This window comes from Strix uralensis, chromosome Z (genome assembly GCF_047716275.1).
Source record: "Strix uralensis isolate ZFMK-TIS-50842 chromosome Z, bStrUra1, whole genome shotgun sequence".
Lineage (NCBI taxonomy): Eukaryota > Metazoa > Chordata > Aves > Strigiformes > Strigidae > Strix > Strix uralensis.
In genome coordinates, this window is record NC_134012.1 from 89,412,217 (window position 1) to 89,426,546 (window position 14,330).

The 14,330-nt window shown below is 47.5% G+C and overlaps 1 pseudogene; it reads left to right on the forward strand.

Annotated features, from left to right (window-relative positions):
- Positions 1-365: 365 nt before the first annotated feature.
- Positions 366-14,330, forward strand: part of LOC141938295 (hydrocephalus-inducing protein homolog) — an 86,271-nt pseudogene continuing 72,306 nt past the window's right edge.

Sequence of the window (14,330 nt, forward strand, 5' to 3'; positions counted from 1 at the left end):
CGCAGTAAATGATAGTATGTGGAGCTGGGGACTCTCCAGCAGACCCTTGGAAGGGACCCTTGGTGCATCTCACTGTCAGCTGACAGATAAAGTTCATGAAAAGATATAGTTGTGGCTCGTGGGACTGCACCCAGAGCAAAAGGCTTTTTTGGCTCAGGGAATATTTTTATGGAGTTTTACTTCTATGAATCTTAACTCTGCCACTTAAATATGATCTAATCACGAAACAGTGTGGGGTGGCCTTATGTTCTCCACTTAGGAAGGATGCCACAGCCTGGAGACACAGGTGTATCCTTTGGGTCTGCTGTGAATGGGATTCTGGATTTTCAAAGTCTCATTGTTACTCCTTCCAGGTTTGCCTAGTCATGGCCACTGGCAAGATTCATTGGTCCATGGGATCTTCCAAAATGGCTGATGGACTCCAGAGTAAGGTGGCAGTACGTCGTTATCCGAAGCTGGTCAGAGAGGCAGAGCAGCGTGTGACTGTAAGTACCTGCTGGGGGCCGGGTAGGAGCTGGGTTAAGGCTGGAAGCTGCCCCTGTCCCTCCTCTGCCTTCCCCTCCTGTTGTCAGGGCGCTGTGGAGCCAGACACCAGCTCCCCACCTCTTAGCTGCCGTGCTTCTGTTGGAGAGGGCTGTCATGGTGCTGTGGGGGGTGGACTGTGTTGCTTCAGGATAAAGTCCAGGGTCTTGCCTGAACGTGCCAGCGAGCCGAGATAAAGGAATGTACTGGGCATTGCACGGGAACAGCTGAAGCACAAACATGTGCTTCCGTCCGTCCTCTTTGCTGTGTGGGCAGTAACATCTTCTGTCACGTGGGCATACCTGCCAGTGCTGCCCTGGCCACACCGCTGGGCAGCTGGGCATGTGGTAGGCTGCTCAAACCGCCTGGAGTCTTGACAGGACACAGCTGGTTCCAGATAGAATAGCTTCCAAAAGAGTTGTTTCATGGTATCTCATGTCCGGTGTGGAGCACAGATGCAGCCCTGCAAACAGCAGTGGATCCAGGATGATTCCTCCTTCCCATCCACAGCTGTCCCCTTTGCTGGCTGGAGCTCCCTTCACTGGAGGTGACCCAGTGCTGAGGCTCTGTCAAGGAGACATCCTTGGTATCCTTCTGTGGAGGGGTCTGTGAGGCCAGAACAGAGAGAAAACAAGTGCTAATAGAAAAGAAATAATGAAAACTTGGACCCATTCCTCTCCACCTCAGTCTTGGCACAACACTGCTTTTCTGCTTTCCTCTGATTCACCCAGCAGTGCCATCTCCACCTGCGTGTTGGTTGTGAGCACTGTGCAAGGGTGGAGTTAGGGGATTTCTGATAACTCCTCCCCACTCTCTCCAAAGGTCTCTGGCTCAATCCAGCAAAATTCAAGAGGGTACAAATACCCGAAGAGCAGAAATCCCCAAACATGTCACATCATCTCATGAAGGAGAAGCTAATGGGACAGAGCCACTTGCTTAGAGTGTGTGTATTCCGCTCTATATCATTAATTTACTGATGTTAAATATTTCAGCAGGTAATTTACGGGACTTCCAGGACTATCCTAGTGGCTGTGATCACAAATTACTCATCAGTGGCACTTGAACGAGAAAAGTCTTTCTGCAGAAAGGCATTTCTGTAGCTCTTGCTGGTGTTTTGCATTTCAGCTGACTCCCTCTGCCTTCCTGAAGGAGATGTCTCTTACCACCAAGCAGAGGCTGGCCAGCACCCGGGAGATGAGGTGGCCCCGGATTGCCCAGCTTCTAGACATGGGTGAAACCTCCCATCACAAGGTAGCCTTTTCCTGCCCTTTTCCTTGCTGTTTGATGTGACATTTGAAGAGGGTGTGTGTTTGTGACAGGAGTGCCTCCGGCTCATCTGAATACCTCAGTGACTAGGGCCTGTTGTCTTTTCAAACTGCTGGTGGTGGTGGAGTTCCTTCTGCTGGGGAAAGGTAGAACGTTTTTCCCTGGTGGGAGGTTGGAAGTCCTGATCTGCGCTAAGTCAATATAATAACCTCTGCTGAAGTTGGTGGGTTTTGCTGGAGTTTAGCTGATACTGGGGGAAGGCTGGGGCAGGCCACAAGGGCCCGAGCTTGCCATTTTCCATCCTCCTGGTGAAATAGCCACCTCGTGCTTTGGTGTAGTCACTGTCAAATGCTTGGGGTCATGGGACTCCCTCAACGGTGGCAGCATTGGCCTTTGAAGGCTGAGGGCCTATAGTAATTACTTAAGATTTAACAAAACCAAGTGCATTAATGTTTTGGGTTGGAACAATGTGTGGGACCTTTACAGGGTGTTAGATTTTGCAGGCTGCCAGATATACAGGGGAATCGCCCTGGGCAGAGGGGAGTGGAAGTGCGTTCTCCGGATCACTTAGATGTATGTTTAAGCTGCTTTTCTCACAGGACTGCTCACTGTAGCACACAGTCCAAACGGGTGGATCGCTGAGGTAGGCTGTTGAGTGGAAAACTGCCAGCAAGAGACCTGTAACCATTTGGTTAAGGATTGCCCTAGGCAGCACAGGAGCTTGGGAACGCATCAGATGAGCGCACACATAACTGGCAGCGTGCTGCAGGCACGAGCTGCCGTGTGAGCGTGGCTCCTGTGGAACAGCAGGAGGCCTGCCTGGGTCTTTTGAGTGGGAACAGTGCATCTGGGAGAGGGGAGACAAAGCAGGGAGGAATTTTCTCAAGTATCGCCTCTGCTCTGTGAACATTTGCGGTTTGTGTATATTTTCAGACATGCTTCTGCAGTGGTATTAAATGAAATGGCAATAATGGAATACAATAAAGCATCTATTTAAAGCCTGTGGAAAAAGGAGATACCAAGTCCAGTCTTACTCAAGTTGCCCAGTAATGCTGAGAAAAGAGCTAAACCTTACCACTATCCAGCATTCACCTCCTTTGTCTTTTTCCCAACTACTGTGTTACTTTCTTTTTAGCCTTACCTCCTCTGGTAGTGTTGTCTTCTAAGTGGTTTCTAGGGTCTCTATCAAAAAAGGTATTTAGGGATGTGTGGGACTAGGTCTCTCTGTCTCAGAGTAAAGATCATCTCAAAATTGTTTCCCATGGAGTCTCATGTAAATTCTTGGGTTTCGCTTGCTCTGTGAGTGCTCGTGGCTCTTCCAGGAAGTGCTCTGGAGCTGTGTGACCACGTTAGCACAGGGCTCTGCTGGCAGTAAGCGCTGCCTTGCATTCTGGAGAAGGAAACCTGGAGGAACACCCGCCAAAAGAGCTTCTTAGCTTGAGCCTGCTCAGTGTGGTCCAGAAACTTTTGATCAGCTCAGAACACAGGTGGGGGGCTGTTTCCCTAGCGTGAGCCACGTGGACGTACTCACCAAGAGACTGTACTCCACTGGAGATCGGTGTAGGATTCTTTCATGAATCTTTCTCCCAGCAGCTGACCCTCCTCTCACCGCTCTGTCTTGCCTCTCCAGTTCTCAGCAGTTGACCTGGAGCAGAGCTTGTTTCAGCCTTTTCCTTCAGAGGTGGTATTTCAGAACTACGTCGCCTTCGAGGTCTACGAAGTGCCACTGATTCTGAGGAACACTGACAAGGTAAGTGCTGGGATGCAGAGGTTTAACACTGTGCTGGAAGAGGAGAGCAGTGTAATTCCTGTGGTTTACAGCATAACAAGTTACCTGCTGCAGCACAGCACATCCAGAATAAAATGTCTCACCACCTTTATTTTGCAAGACGGTGGAAATCTTCCCATGCTGGGAATCCTCCCCCTGATTTTGGCCATGTATTGGTGGTATCTAATGCAAAGGAGCTTTTCTAGTCAGCATCCTTCCCCTTGAAAGCCCTGGATTGATGGGAACGTTGAGAGTTGTACAGTTCTTTCTGCTCTCCTGCTTTACCTCGAGTGTGCACCATGTGCTGGTGGCTCCCTGGTTAATCTCGGTTTCTGGCAGGGCACCTCTGCCTCTCACAGCCTGTTTAGCTGCCTCTGTGCAGCTCACTGTCAAAGCCCAGGGCTTGAGCCTTCTCCATGCTGGAGGAAGTTATGGTTAGTGGCATTAGCACTCCAGGAAGGGTGCTTTGAAGCAGCAGGGGAAACGGACTGATTTAGCAGAAGCAGTGCGAGGCCTTTAGGTGCCACTTTAGGCTCCTGCTAAGCTTAATGCAGTTCTGCTCAGGTTTTTCTAAGCAACGTGGCTCTCTGCTTTCCCTTTGGAGAACCACAGCACATTCAGAGTAATGTTCTCTTGAAGGTCTCCACCTTCACTTGAAAAAATTGTGATCGTTTTGAGATTTCCCAGGAAAGTTGAGAAGGGAGAAGTTGAAAAATGCCAGCAATGTGGTTGCACTGTAAGGAGGAAAATTGAGACCTTTTGAATTTCGTCAGGGGAAACGTTTGCTTGAATGAGGCATGTGCCAAGAGCAGCTGGTGGGAAAAGACAGGAGGGAGGAAAGGAGCTGAGTGGGAAGGTGCTCTGGGAGAGAACATTGTACACGCAAGGGTTTCTCTTGACACGTAAGAGTAAGTGTGCTGGAAGCAGAGAATGTTCAGAAAAAGAAAGGTGTAATTAAAGATACTGTTCTGTAATAAAGAGTAAGATGTGTACGTGAGAGGAGGGCAGGATGGGCAGATGGAAGTGTACATGAGAGCACATGAATTAACCGCCCCTCCAAATCTACCAGTCTTGTTGGAAAACAAACAAGTGGACAAAAAAAGCTGTCAGGGAATGTTACAGGTGGGGGAACAGCAAGAGAAGTCAAAGTGTATTCTGAGATAACAGGTTTTGACAGGGACATGGTTGGAAATGGAAGACCCTTTGGCAAAGACAGTTGCAGGGTGGTCCCTCAGTTATTCCTGGAGAGTCCTGCGCCATTCCTGGCCTGGCGTTTAGCTTGGGAATACTGGAAAGAGCAGCGTGGGTGCCCCTGTCCAAGGGATACCATTCATGGGGTCCACGCTGATTCTGGGCACTCTTTGCTGTGGTATCCTCTGTCCTGATTAAAATGTGCCTCAGCTTCTCTTTTTTTCCTATAGCTCTGCTTTGTTCCCATTAAGTCTTTTGGCTTCAGCTGCTCCGTTATCCAGACAGCACTTCAAAGTATTTGATGTTGCCAAGTACCAGCCAACAGGCAAACAGTCAATTTGCTCTATTCATGCTTCCTCCAGTGGAAAAGAACATCTGCATCAACATGTCTGCTATTCCCAGTAAAAAATAATAAACTTGTACAGCTGCACCTTGTGATTTTTATGCCCTGTAAAGGGGAGGCAATGTGTGAGCTGTTGATTTTTTCCAAAAGGAGTTAGTTTTGAAGCTAGTAAGACCTCAGCCATTGGACAGCTCTGGTGTAAAAGTAAGATCAGCTTTAAGGAAAATCCTTGGCATATTTAAGTATACAAACATAGAGATGATAATCCCAAGAGAGGTGGTTATATTCTAATTTTTGTTGGCTTTTGGTGATGTCCAGCAACATTGTACTCTGTCTCAAAGTTTTCTCACCAGTTTCACAGATTCCTCCAAATCACACTGACCTATACTGCATGGTAGCCTGAGGTTGTCTGATCCATAAAAATCCAGCTGACAGCAAAGCATGTATTCCAGATAGAGGCTCTGTAATCATTCAAATACAGAAGTGCTTTGCTGTATAGTTACTGCTCTTCCCTGTGTGTTGTAAAATTGCTTTTCTGTCTTCAGGCTGCTCCTCACCACCCTCAGCGATGTTCTGGGTGGCTTTTGCTGAAGGTCTTAGCTCATCTCCCAAGGGACTTGGTGACCAAAATGTTTGTCTGCAGTGTGAAATTGGCTCTCCCAGGGCACTGCTGGGAGCAAAGGGCGTTTGGAGACTTCAGGACTGCCTTGGCCATGGGTTATCAGGCTCGAGCGGGTGGTGAAGAATGAACCTCCATTTTTCCCAAGCCTCACGTGCGTTTGTTGTTTATCAGCGAAGCTGCCTGTCAGTCAAAATTGCCTGTTTTAGACTTTCTGAGATGAGATTTGGTGCTCAGGGGTTGATATCAGTGTGCTAGAAACCACCTATTTGCTGTGTCTGTGCTTGTGGTATCCCAGAGGGCAGAAACTTGCAGCAAGGTGCCTGCCTGGACTCCTGGGTGTGGGGAGGAATGCCCAGAAATCTGCCTGCCTGCACTGGCAGCTGCCTGGCTACAGGCACCAGGCAGCAAGAGCCTCCAGAGAGCCGAGAGTGGCTTTTAATAATGAAACCACACTGTGAGTCAGTGCTGGTCATGTATCTCAAGGCAGAAAATGCCTCTGAAGCCCATAATTGATAGGCCCAGCCTGGGGGGTTGTCTGGCTTTCCATCATTTTGGCAAGTTGACCGCTCTCATCTTCTGCATCAGACTTTCCTTGTAGTGTATTGATCTTCTCCCTTGCTTCTTTACAGCCCCCTTTAAATTCCCTTAGTCATCTCCTTGTTTCTTGTCTCCTTGTCTTTCTATGTTCCTCCTTTTGCTCTTCAGGTTTCCTTTTATTCCCAGTAAGGCCACAGTGTCTGTGGTCTCCTCCTCTTGCTGGTCTGCCTGCATGACTGTAGCACTGCAGCTTGACTGCCCCACTCAAACCCAGTATGTTAGTAGTGAATTTCTTCCTCCCCCCAGTATAACAGGTACTGTTTTGCCTTCAGGTCTTTCATCCCCCTCCAGAGGCATGACTGCTTGGGTGTGTGCAGGCAGAAGCCCGCAGGTTCTTTGGGCTGGTTGATATGTGGACTTGATTCAGGTATTATCTGTCAGTACTGCTGGTGTCTCACCTGCTCGGTGATTCCTTCACAGCAGGGCGTTGCCCTACTGCCTCTGGCCTAGAGCTATTTTGCCCTGGCAGGATGGATTCCATCCTGGTGTATTAGGTGCATGTACCTCTGTAAGGAACTGAAGGAATTGATGCCTCAAACATTCATCGACACAGAAAACCTCCAGGACAAGCTGTGGCCTTTGTGATTAGTCCAAGGAATGTCACCCAAGGGAGTGGGAGTGTATGGAAGGCTGCACCCCCCACTCCCTTGCAGTTGTATTGACAAACTACTTATGTGGGCCTCAGAGTGGGGAAACTGAGTGAAACCAAAAGTTTCCCCTCAAGCACAAAGACCTCTAATCACTGGCTGCACTGTGTAAGCCCGGTACTGTGTGGCTCTATTGTGTAAGCCAGACACCATGCTTGCCTTGCTAACGACTTCGTGCCTTCACCATTGAAGAGGCGACAAGGCCTGACAAGAGGTGAGCATTTCTGCCCCAGAAGCAGAAGTGTGTTAATCAGCTGATAAGATGAAACTGAAACTTTGCTGTGTGTGCACCCACCACCCAAGATGGTCGGACCTGAGACAACTCTGGATCCAGGGGTGCTGATCCAGATTTCTTTGACTCTCTTTCTCACCTTTCTATTTCTTTCCTTTCTTTTATTTCTTATAGATTTATAAGAGATCACATTGTTTATTATTCTTTTCCAAGTTTAAATTGTTTTCTACTGCAAGTAAAACATTTTAACCGGTCGTTTGGTGTCGTTTCACCTTAATTTAACCCAAGGGGATCACGGAACTGTTGCGACTTCCTGGGCTTCCAGTCCAGGTTGTGACAACCTCAAGAGTTAAAAGTGCTTTGGAAAGGTGGTTAAGGCAGGATGTCCCCAGGGCATGGCCAGGTATTTTCTCCTCATGTTTCCATATGAGTGGCAAAATCATAGTTTCCTGTGTTTCCTGCAGGTTTCTCGGCTGGTGAAGGTTGTCTTGGAGATGTCGTCTTACTTCAAGTTGACCAGCCCCGGTGGTGTGTGCTGTAAGGTAGCACCTGGCATGTGTTCAACTTTCCGCATCCAGTTCAACCCTGAGGAGAACAAGGTGAGACTGGAGGTCCAGAGAGGTTGGTGCCTTCAGTGGAAGCTGAACCTGCTGGGCTGGATTCAGAACAGGGCATCTGCTGTGGGTTTTGAGGACTGTCCTGGTTCCAGTGGGGTTGTCCTGGATCTAGAACGGGGGGAAACTCTTTCCCCAGGGTGAAGATTATGCTCTTATAGTCTGGAGTCTCTTATGTGTTTCAGACCATTTTTATCCTTCAGTGATGGAACATTTAATGTCATGTCTGCTGGTTTCAGAGATAAGAGGGTCTTCCATCTGTGGTGGGGCGGCTTCCCAAGGTGTTGGTTTCTGGTATCTGTCCAGTGCTGTGTGATTATGGGTTTGCTCCACTAACGGTAGATACAGAGATCTGTATAAAAGTGACCTGTTATTTGGAAGACCCAAAGTGAGCCTGATCAGAGTGGGGACCGCCACCTTTGAAAACTGGAGTCACCTTAATGCCTAGCGTGTTGGACACGGTAGCGAGACAGCGGAACGTTATGTCTGAAGTCATCGCGGTTTTTACGCACTGGTTATAGCCCACAGCCTGCTGTGGGGTCTGCTCCAGGCTGTGGTCGGGCAGTCTGCAGCTGGTCCCCTCTTGGCACTGCAGGATGCTGTTAGCTGCTGCAGCAGGGACTGACGGGCTGTGCTTTCCCTCCCTGTGCTTCCTTGAGTGTTCGCGAGGGAAGATGCATGTGGAACAGTAGGAAAACGGCAGGGTGGGGTACTCAGATAGTAGGTGCTTTAAATTCCCATGGGCTGCCCATCCCTTTTATTTTAGATGGCTTAGGCTGCAGGATTGAGTACAAAATTGCTAATTCAGAAAGACTTGCTGAAGATGAAACGCTCTCCTGAAATGTCATACTCAGTTCTGTAGGACATTTGCTGCAGTTCCCTTCCTGGTATTTTACCTTCCAAATATGAGAAGCAAAAGCCCTTCTGCAAGGTCCAGTGTGAATATTTGATATGTCTAGGGAAGAAGATCCTTCTTTATTCTTTTTACATCTTGGCTGTGACAACATCTGTTACAGCAACCTTAAACCCCAGCTGGTGGGTAGCGCTGGGTGTTAGTTGTTGTGTTAAAGCAGTAGCTCTGTGTCTGTGCCTCCTCTGGCTGCCTTAGGTCCCTTCCAGGCTTGGAGGGGGCGGGTGTGGGAGAGCAGGAAATCCCAAGCACAGAGGAATCTGAATCTGTTCTGGTTAAGAGTTTGTTGTGTGCAGTTCCTAAATCAAATTATCTGCTTGCTGCTTCAACAATGATAAAAATATCAGACGGCTTCAAAGCACCGAGGAAAAAAGATCAGGACAGCAAGCGAGTGATAAGATGCAGAGGTTCCATCAACTCATGGATAAGAGAGCTGCTGGAGGTAATGGCTCCTGGCCCTACTGCAACAGTTTTACCAGTGATTTCAGCGGGGGCAAGGGGATACTTGCAGCCCTGCGATGGCACACCATCCATCTGGAGATGGATCTGCTCCTCCCTACAGTGAAATGATTTTGGTGATTTGATTTGCCTTCCTACTGATAAACGCCAGACAGCTGGGGGAACTGTCTGTCTCTTTTGTGAACAAGCCAATGCCGGGGCGTAGCACAGTTGAGTTTTCTCTGGCAGGGCTGTCCCAGTGTCTCCCATCTGCAGCTCCTGCTACCACCTGCCTCAGGTAGGCATGCTAACAAGGCATCAACCCTGCAGCAGAGAGGAAGCAAAGCTATTTCCCACGTCCCCTGAGGCTAGGTGAGCTTGGAAGAGAAACTGAGATTAGACACAAGAAGAACTCTTAAGTCTAGGGTAGAGCTGGAATAGGCTGCTGAGGGCAGGGGTGGAATTGTTAGTGCTTTTAAGTACTTGTCAGACATCTTGTAAGAATAGTTTGGGTGTAGAGCTGAGCCAGTTCTGGGGTGAGGAGATAGATCAGATAGCTTTTTAAGGGTGTGTGTCCCCAGCCTTGTCCCTATAATGCTCTGGGAAGGGGTGGGAAATACACACTTACCCGACACTCACCTGAGATTAAAACAATTCCCATGTCCAGCTTGTTAAATATTTCACCAAAGACTGCGTGTTGGTTGTGCCTGTGGCAAAGTCCTTTTGAAAATGCACCTGAGCATCCCCTGGCCAGCGTCAGTGAGGTTGCTGCGTTGCTGGGATTGGAGTTAGTGCTGTGGCACAGCTGAGTGCTTAGTGGAGCCTTTGATCATCTGCGGTGGTGATCGAAGCGGGTTCTTGTTACTGCTGTAATCCCTTACATGAAATTGCTCTATTTTGGTGCCTCCGAATCAAAGTATCAGATAATTTTGTCTGGTTCTGCCAGCTTGCTGTGAAAGCAGGTGAATCAATGGGATTGGTTCTTCTTTGCAAGTTAACAGCCCTGTTCAAGTCATGCTGCAGTAATGAAAGGTCGCTAAGGTAAAAAGTACTTTGACATTGCTGGATGCTACTGTTAGAGTCATAGAAAACAGCAGTTTTTCTTCTGCCATGGGATGGTACTGAATGCACTGTGCTGAGATTGTTTCTTTCCCTGCAGCATTATTTCTACCAGCTCACCTGCATCACAGAAAGGGAAAAGTTTATTGTGCCAATCCAAGCTATAGGTGCCCGAGCTATCCTGGACTTCCCTGACCAGCTGAACTTCTCCGTCTGTCCAGTCAAGTACAGCTCCCAGAAAACTCTGCTGGTTCACAACATCGGTAACTGGGAGGCTCACTACCGCATCAGCACTGAGAGGTAAAGGAACTTGTCTTCTTTGTGTAAAACACTGTTGCATGATAACGTGGTTGGTAAACAGTAACAACAAGGAACCAGAGCATCTGAGCTGCTGTATTGCAGCCGTAGCTGGAAACGGGCAGGACACGTGGGGTTTGCTGTTGCTTATAGTGTTTTAAGCGTGTTAGGCGTTGGAATGGGCTGCCCAGGGCAGTGGTGGAGTCCCCATCCCTGGAGGTGTTTAAGAGTCGGGTTGACATAGCACTTAGGGATATGGTGTAGTTGGGAACTGTCAGTGTTAGGTTAATGGTTGGACTGGATGATCTTCAAGGTCTTTTCCAACCTAGACGAAAAGAATAATAAAAAAAAAAAGTGTGACGCAACCTTTGATAAAACTCTGCATGCTGCAGCGAGGTTTTGTACTGCAGTGGTGTCTCCGACACAGCATCTTGCAAGAGTGATTCTGTTAGATTGAAAGAGCAAACGAAGGAAGGCAACCTGGCTGCCCGTGGGCTGTGTAAGATGCTGCGTGGCAGGCGACAGCTCTAGGAGCTCAGTTCCTGTAGACCAAATGCAGTGTTAAGAAATGGGCAAGCTGTGAGCTGATGAGAGAGACATTTAAGAATTTACCAGCAGCTGTGTCTTTATTTGCAAGTGCCATTAGAGATCATAGATCAAAGTAATTGGTATTGAGGCCCTGACAAGAACACTGTGTGGTCCAGGAACTTTGTTCTCCAGTAGGTTTGGTCTGGTCCCTGGGACCAAATATTAAGTAGAATGAGCTTTTAGGTGGAGATGAGCAGACACTGGCTTCAGAACTGCACCACAGCCCCAAAGCAGCATGCTAATGAGGGCACAGGCAAAAGATGCAGCAAGTGTCTGGTGCATGGCTTGGGGGCCTTTTCTTCGAGAGCTTTATCTCTCCCAGATTTCCTGGAGAGTGCTCGAATCTGTAAGGATCCAGCTTGCAACCTCCTGATCCTGAGTACCTTCTGAAACGGTTACATACCAGTGTCGGCCAAAGACACCCACGCTCTGGGAGGCTGCAAGCACGTGGTGTTCCCGTGGTCCCGAATCAAACGCCTGACATGAGTTGTGTTGTGAACAGCCTGTCCTGCTCCTTTTGGTCTCAGAAGAGAGTCACCGGTTTCCCAGTTTGCTGAATGGGAGAGGGTGATGCAGCTGCAGGGAAACTGGTTCAGTTGGCTGGTAATTCATGGTGAGTTGCTTGGTCATAGAGGTCTTGGTGTAGGAGCTGAGGTCAAGAATGCAGCAAAGACCAGCGCTCTGACTTGGTGCACCTGAGTTGCTTCAACTTCTTCTCCAGGAAAACAGGGCTCAAAAGGCTACTCTTTACTTTTCTCTCGTGAAACGTGAGGGTTTAAGAGGAGCTTCCACCAAAGCCTGGCAAGGCTATTTAAGCAGGCTTCTAGGATGCTATTTAAGGAGGCTGCTTCTTTTGTGTGGAAACACGTAGGCAGGAACTTGTAAATCACTGCACAGTTTTCCTCTGGGATCTCCAGATCTAGTTGTTGCCACCAAAATAAATACTCAGTGAAGTCTAGCATCTTTTTGCAATGTACTCTCCAACTCTTCTATTGAGTGATACAGCACATGTCGAATCCTGCTTGATATGGATTTTAAGAGTTTCTGAACTTCAGCAATTAAATATTTCAGTCCTGGTTTGCAATAAAGAAATGGGAAGCATTGCAAACGTTTTATTTCAAACTACACAAAAAAATATTCTGAACAACTGGATTGGATGTGTACAGGGATGGAAAGCTGGTATGATTTCCTTTGTCAGCTGATGACATCTGCCATCTCTTCCATTTCATTTTGAACTTTTGAAAGCCACTTTGACATTTCAAACAGATGTTTTAAATCTTTGAATATAAGTAGCATTTTATTCTAATTAAGTTGCCCTGACTTTCATTCAGATTTCTTTTTAAATACTCTTAAAAGAGTATTTAAAAACACATGCTTGCATGTGAGAGGAGGAGGAGGATGATTAGTGGCGTAGAAGGGAGTGAGAGATCTGTCTAAGCTTAGATCCATCAGGTAACCTCTGTATCCTTTATTCTCTATCTAAACAATTTAAACTTGTGTTCTGGCCTGAGCATATTCAGGCTCTTGCCCATTCACAAGTCAGCTGCAGATGCCACCATTTCCTAGTCCATCGTGCTGCTCATATCATGTTTCCTTGCAGCTTTTCTCTGGATTTCCTTCTCTGTGGCACCAAGCATAACCTGTTTGCCTTCACCTTCAGTGCATTTTTCAGCCCATCTCCAATCCTAACCTTTCCCCTCAGTACTGAGAGCTCAGCTCTTGCATCTGGTCACTTCATGATGACGTTCCCTGCCTGTTACTCATTTATCTAAAGGCTTTGATGTTTTCTGTTGTGCATTTCCCTCCAGGGAAGAGCTCTTAAGTGAAGCCATGGGGCCAATTCAGCATCCTTCTGCTGTTCCCTGTTTGGAGCTCTCCCTTGCCATGGTTTCTACCAGAAGCATGGCTGCATTTTGACCACTTTTTCATGAAGGGAGAAAACCACCAAAGCACTCTCTGTTATGCAGTCTGGCTTTGTGCCTCTCCTCCCTCTGCATGTCCATACCCAGCTCTTAACTGCATAGCATGGTAATAAAAAATAATAATAGTATAAATAGAGAAAGTCTCTTCCTGTTGTCTCATTGTTAAGGCAGGATAATGAGTTTCTGCTCCATGACATTCACAGAGATAAATGTCATTCCAGTACATTCGAGTTGAAAATGGTGTCTGGAAGCAGATCTCAGTGCAGCACTGCCTTTTCCTGACATTGCTGACGTTGTGCTATGCCATGCTATGGGGCTAGAGGGGATCAGTCCAAGATAAGATCCATTTAGGAATGTCCCCAGCAAGCTCTGAAAGCTCAGGAAATGATCCTGCGAGGCACAGTGCCTTGAGCCCCCTTGCATCCCTTCCTGTAGTACCCATACGCTACGTGGAGGCGTGAGATTGGCCAGTTACCATAGGATGTGCAAAGACCATTGAAGGACATGAAAATAGAGCCTAGGTGCAGTGAAAGAGGGAAATACAGAGCTTGCGAGATGCTGACTCCACACAGGATTTCTCAGCACAGAGATGGAGTCTTGGATGCTTTGACTGTAGCAGACTGGGTTTACTGGAATGGCTATACTGCTTGACTTTGGCTGTTATACCATTACTAAAAATAATATATGTGAAGATTAAACGACCTCTGTTTTTTTACCTGCAATAGATCTTAGTGGACAGAAGAGGCAATTCAATCATCAGTAATGTTACTGTCTTCCTTGGGTTTGGAGGTAGCTTGTAATGAAATCAATTCTCCCAAACTCAAATGATTTTACAGTGCACCAATAGACCAAAGAAAGGTTGGCTGCAGAAGATAAAGATGCCACGGCATTTGAAGTGTATTGCAGCCTCCTTGCACACTGCATGTGCCAAAGGTGTGGTTGCAGGAGAACAGGCAGCATGGTGGTTTGAGGGTCTGGGCCACAGAACTGCCAGCTTTGTTCACTTGTCAGTTGTGTTCCTCAATTCTGTCAGGAGTATTTGGCCTTTGGTATCATCATGGGATGCCCAACTGTCAAGATAGTGAAAGTAAGCAAGATGTAAATACCAAAATTTATCATTATGAAATTGCTTACAAATCTAGTGTTGCTTTCTTTCTGAAGGGCAATAACAGGCAAGACCTCGGCAAGTGCTGATGGGCAGGTCTCTCCTAAATTGGTGTGGCTAGATAAGTTTATACAAGCTGGGGACTGCAAGGTGCCATTGGGAGATCTGGACTTGTGAAAGTTTAGATGTCGTACAACAAAGCAAACCTA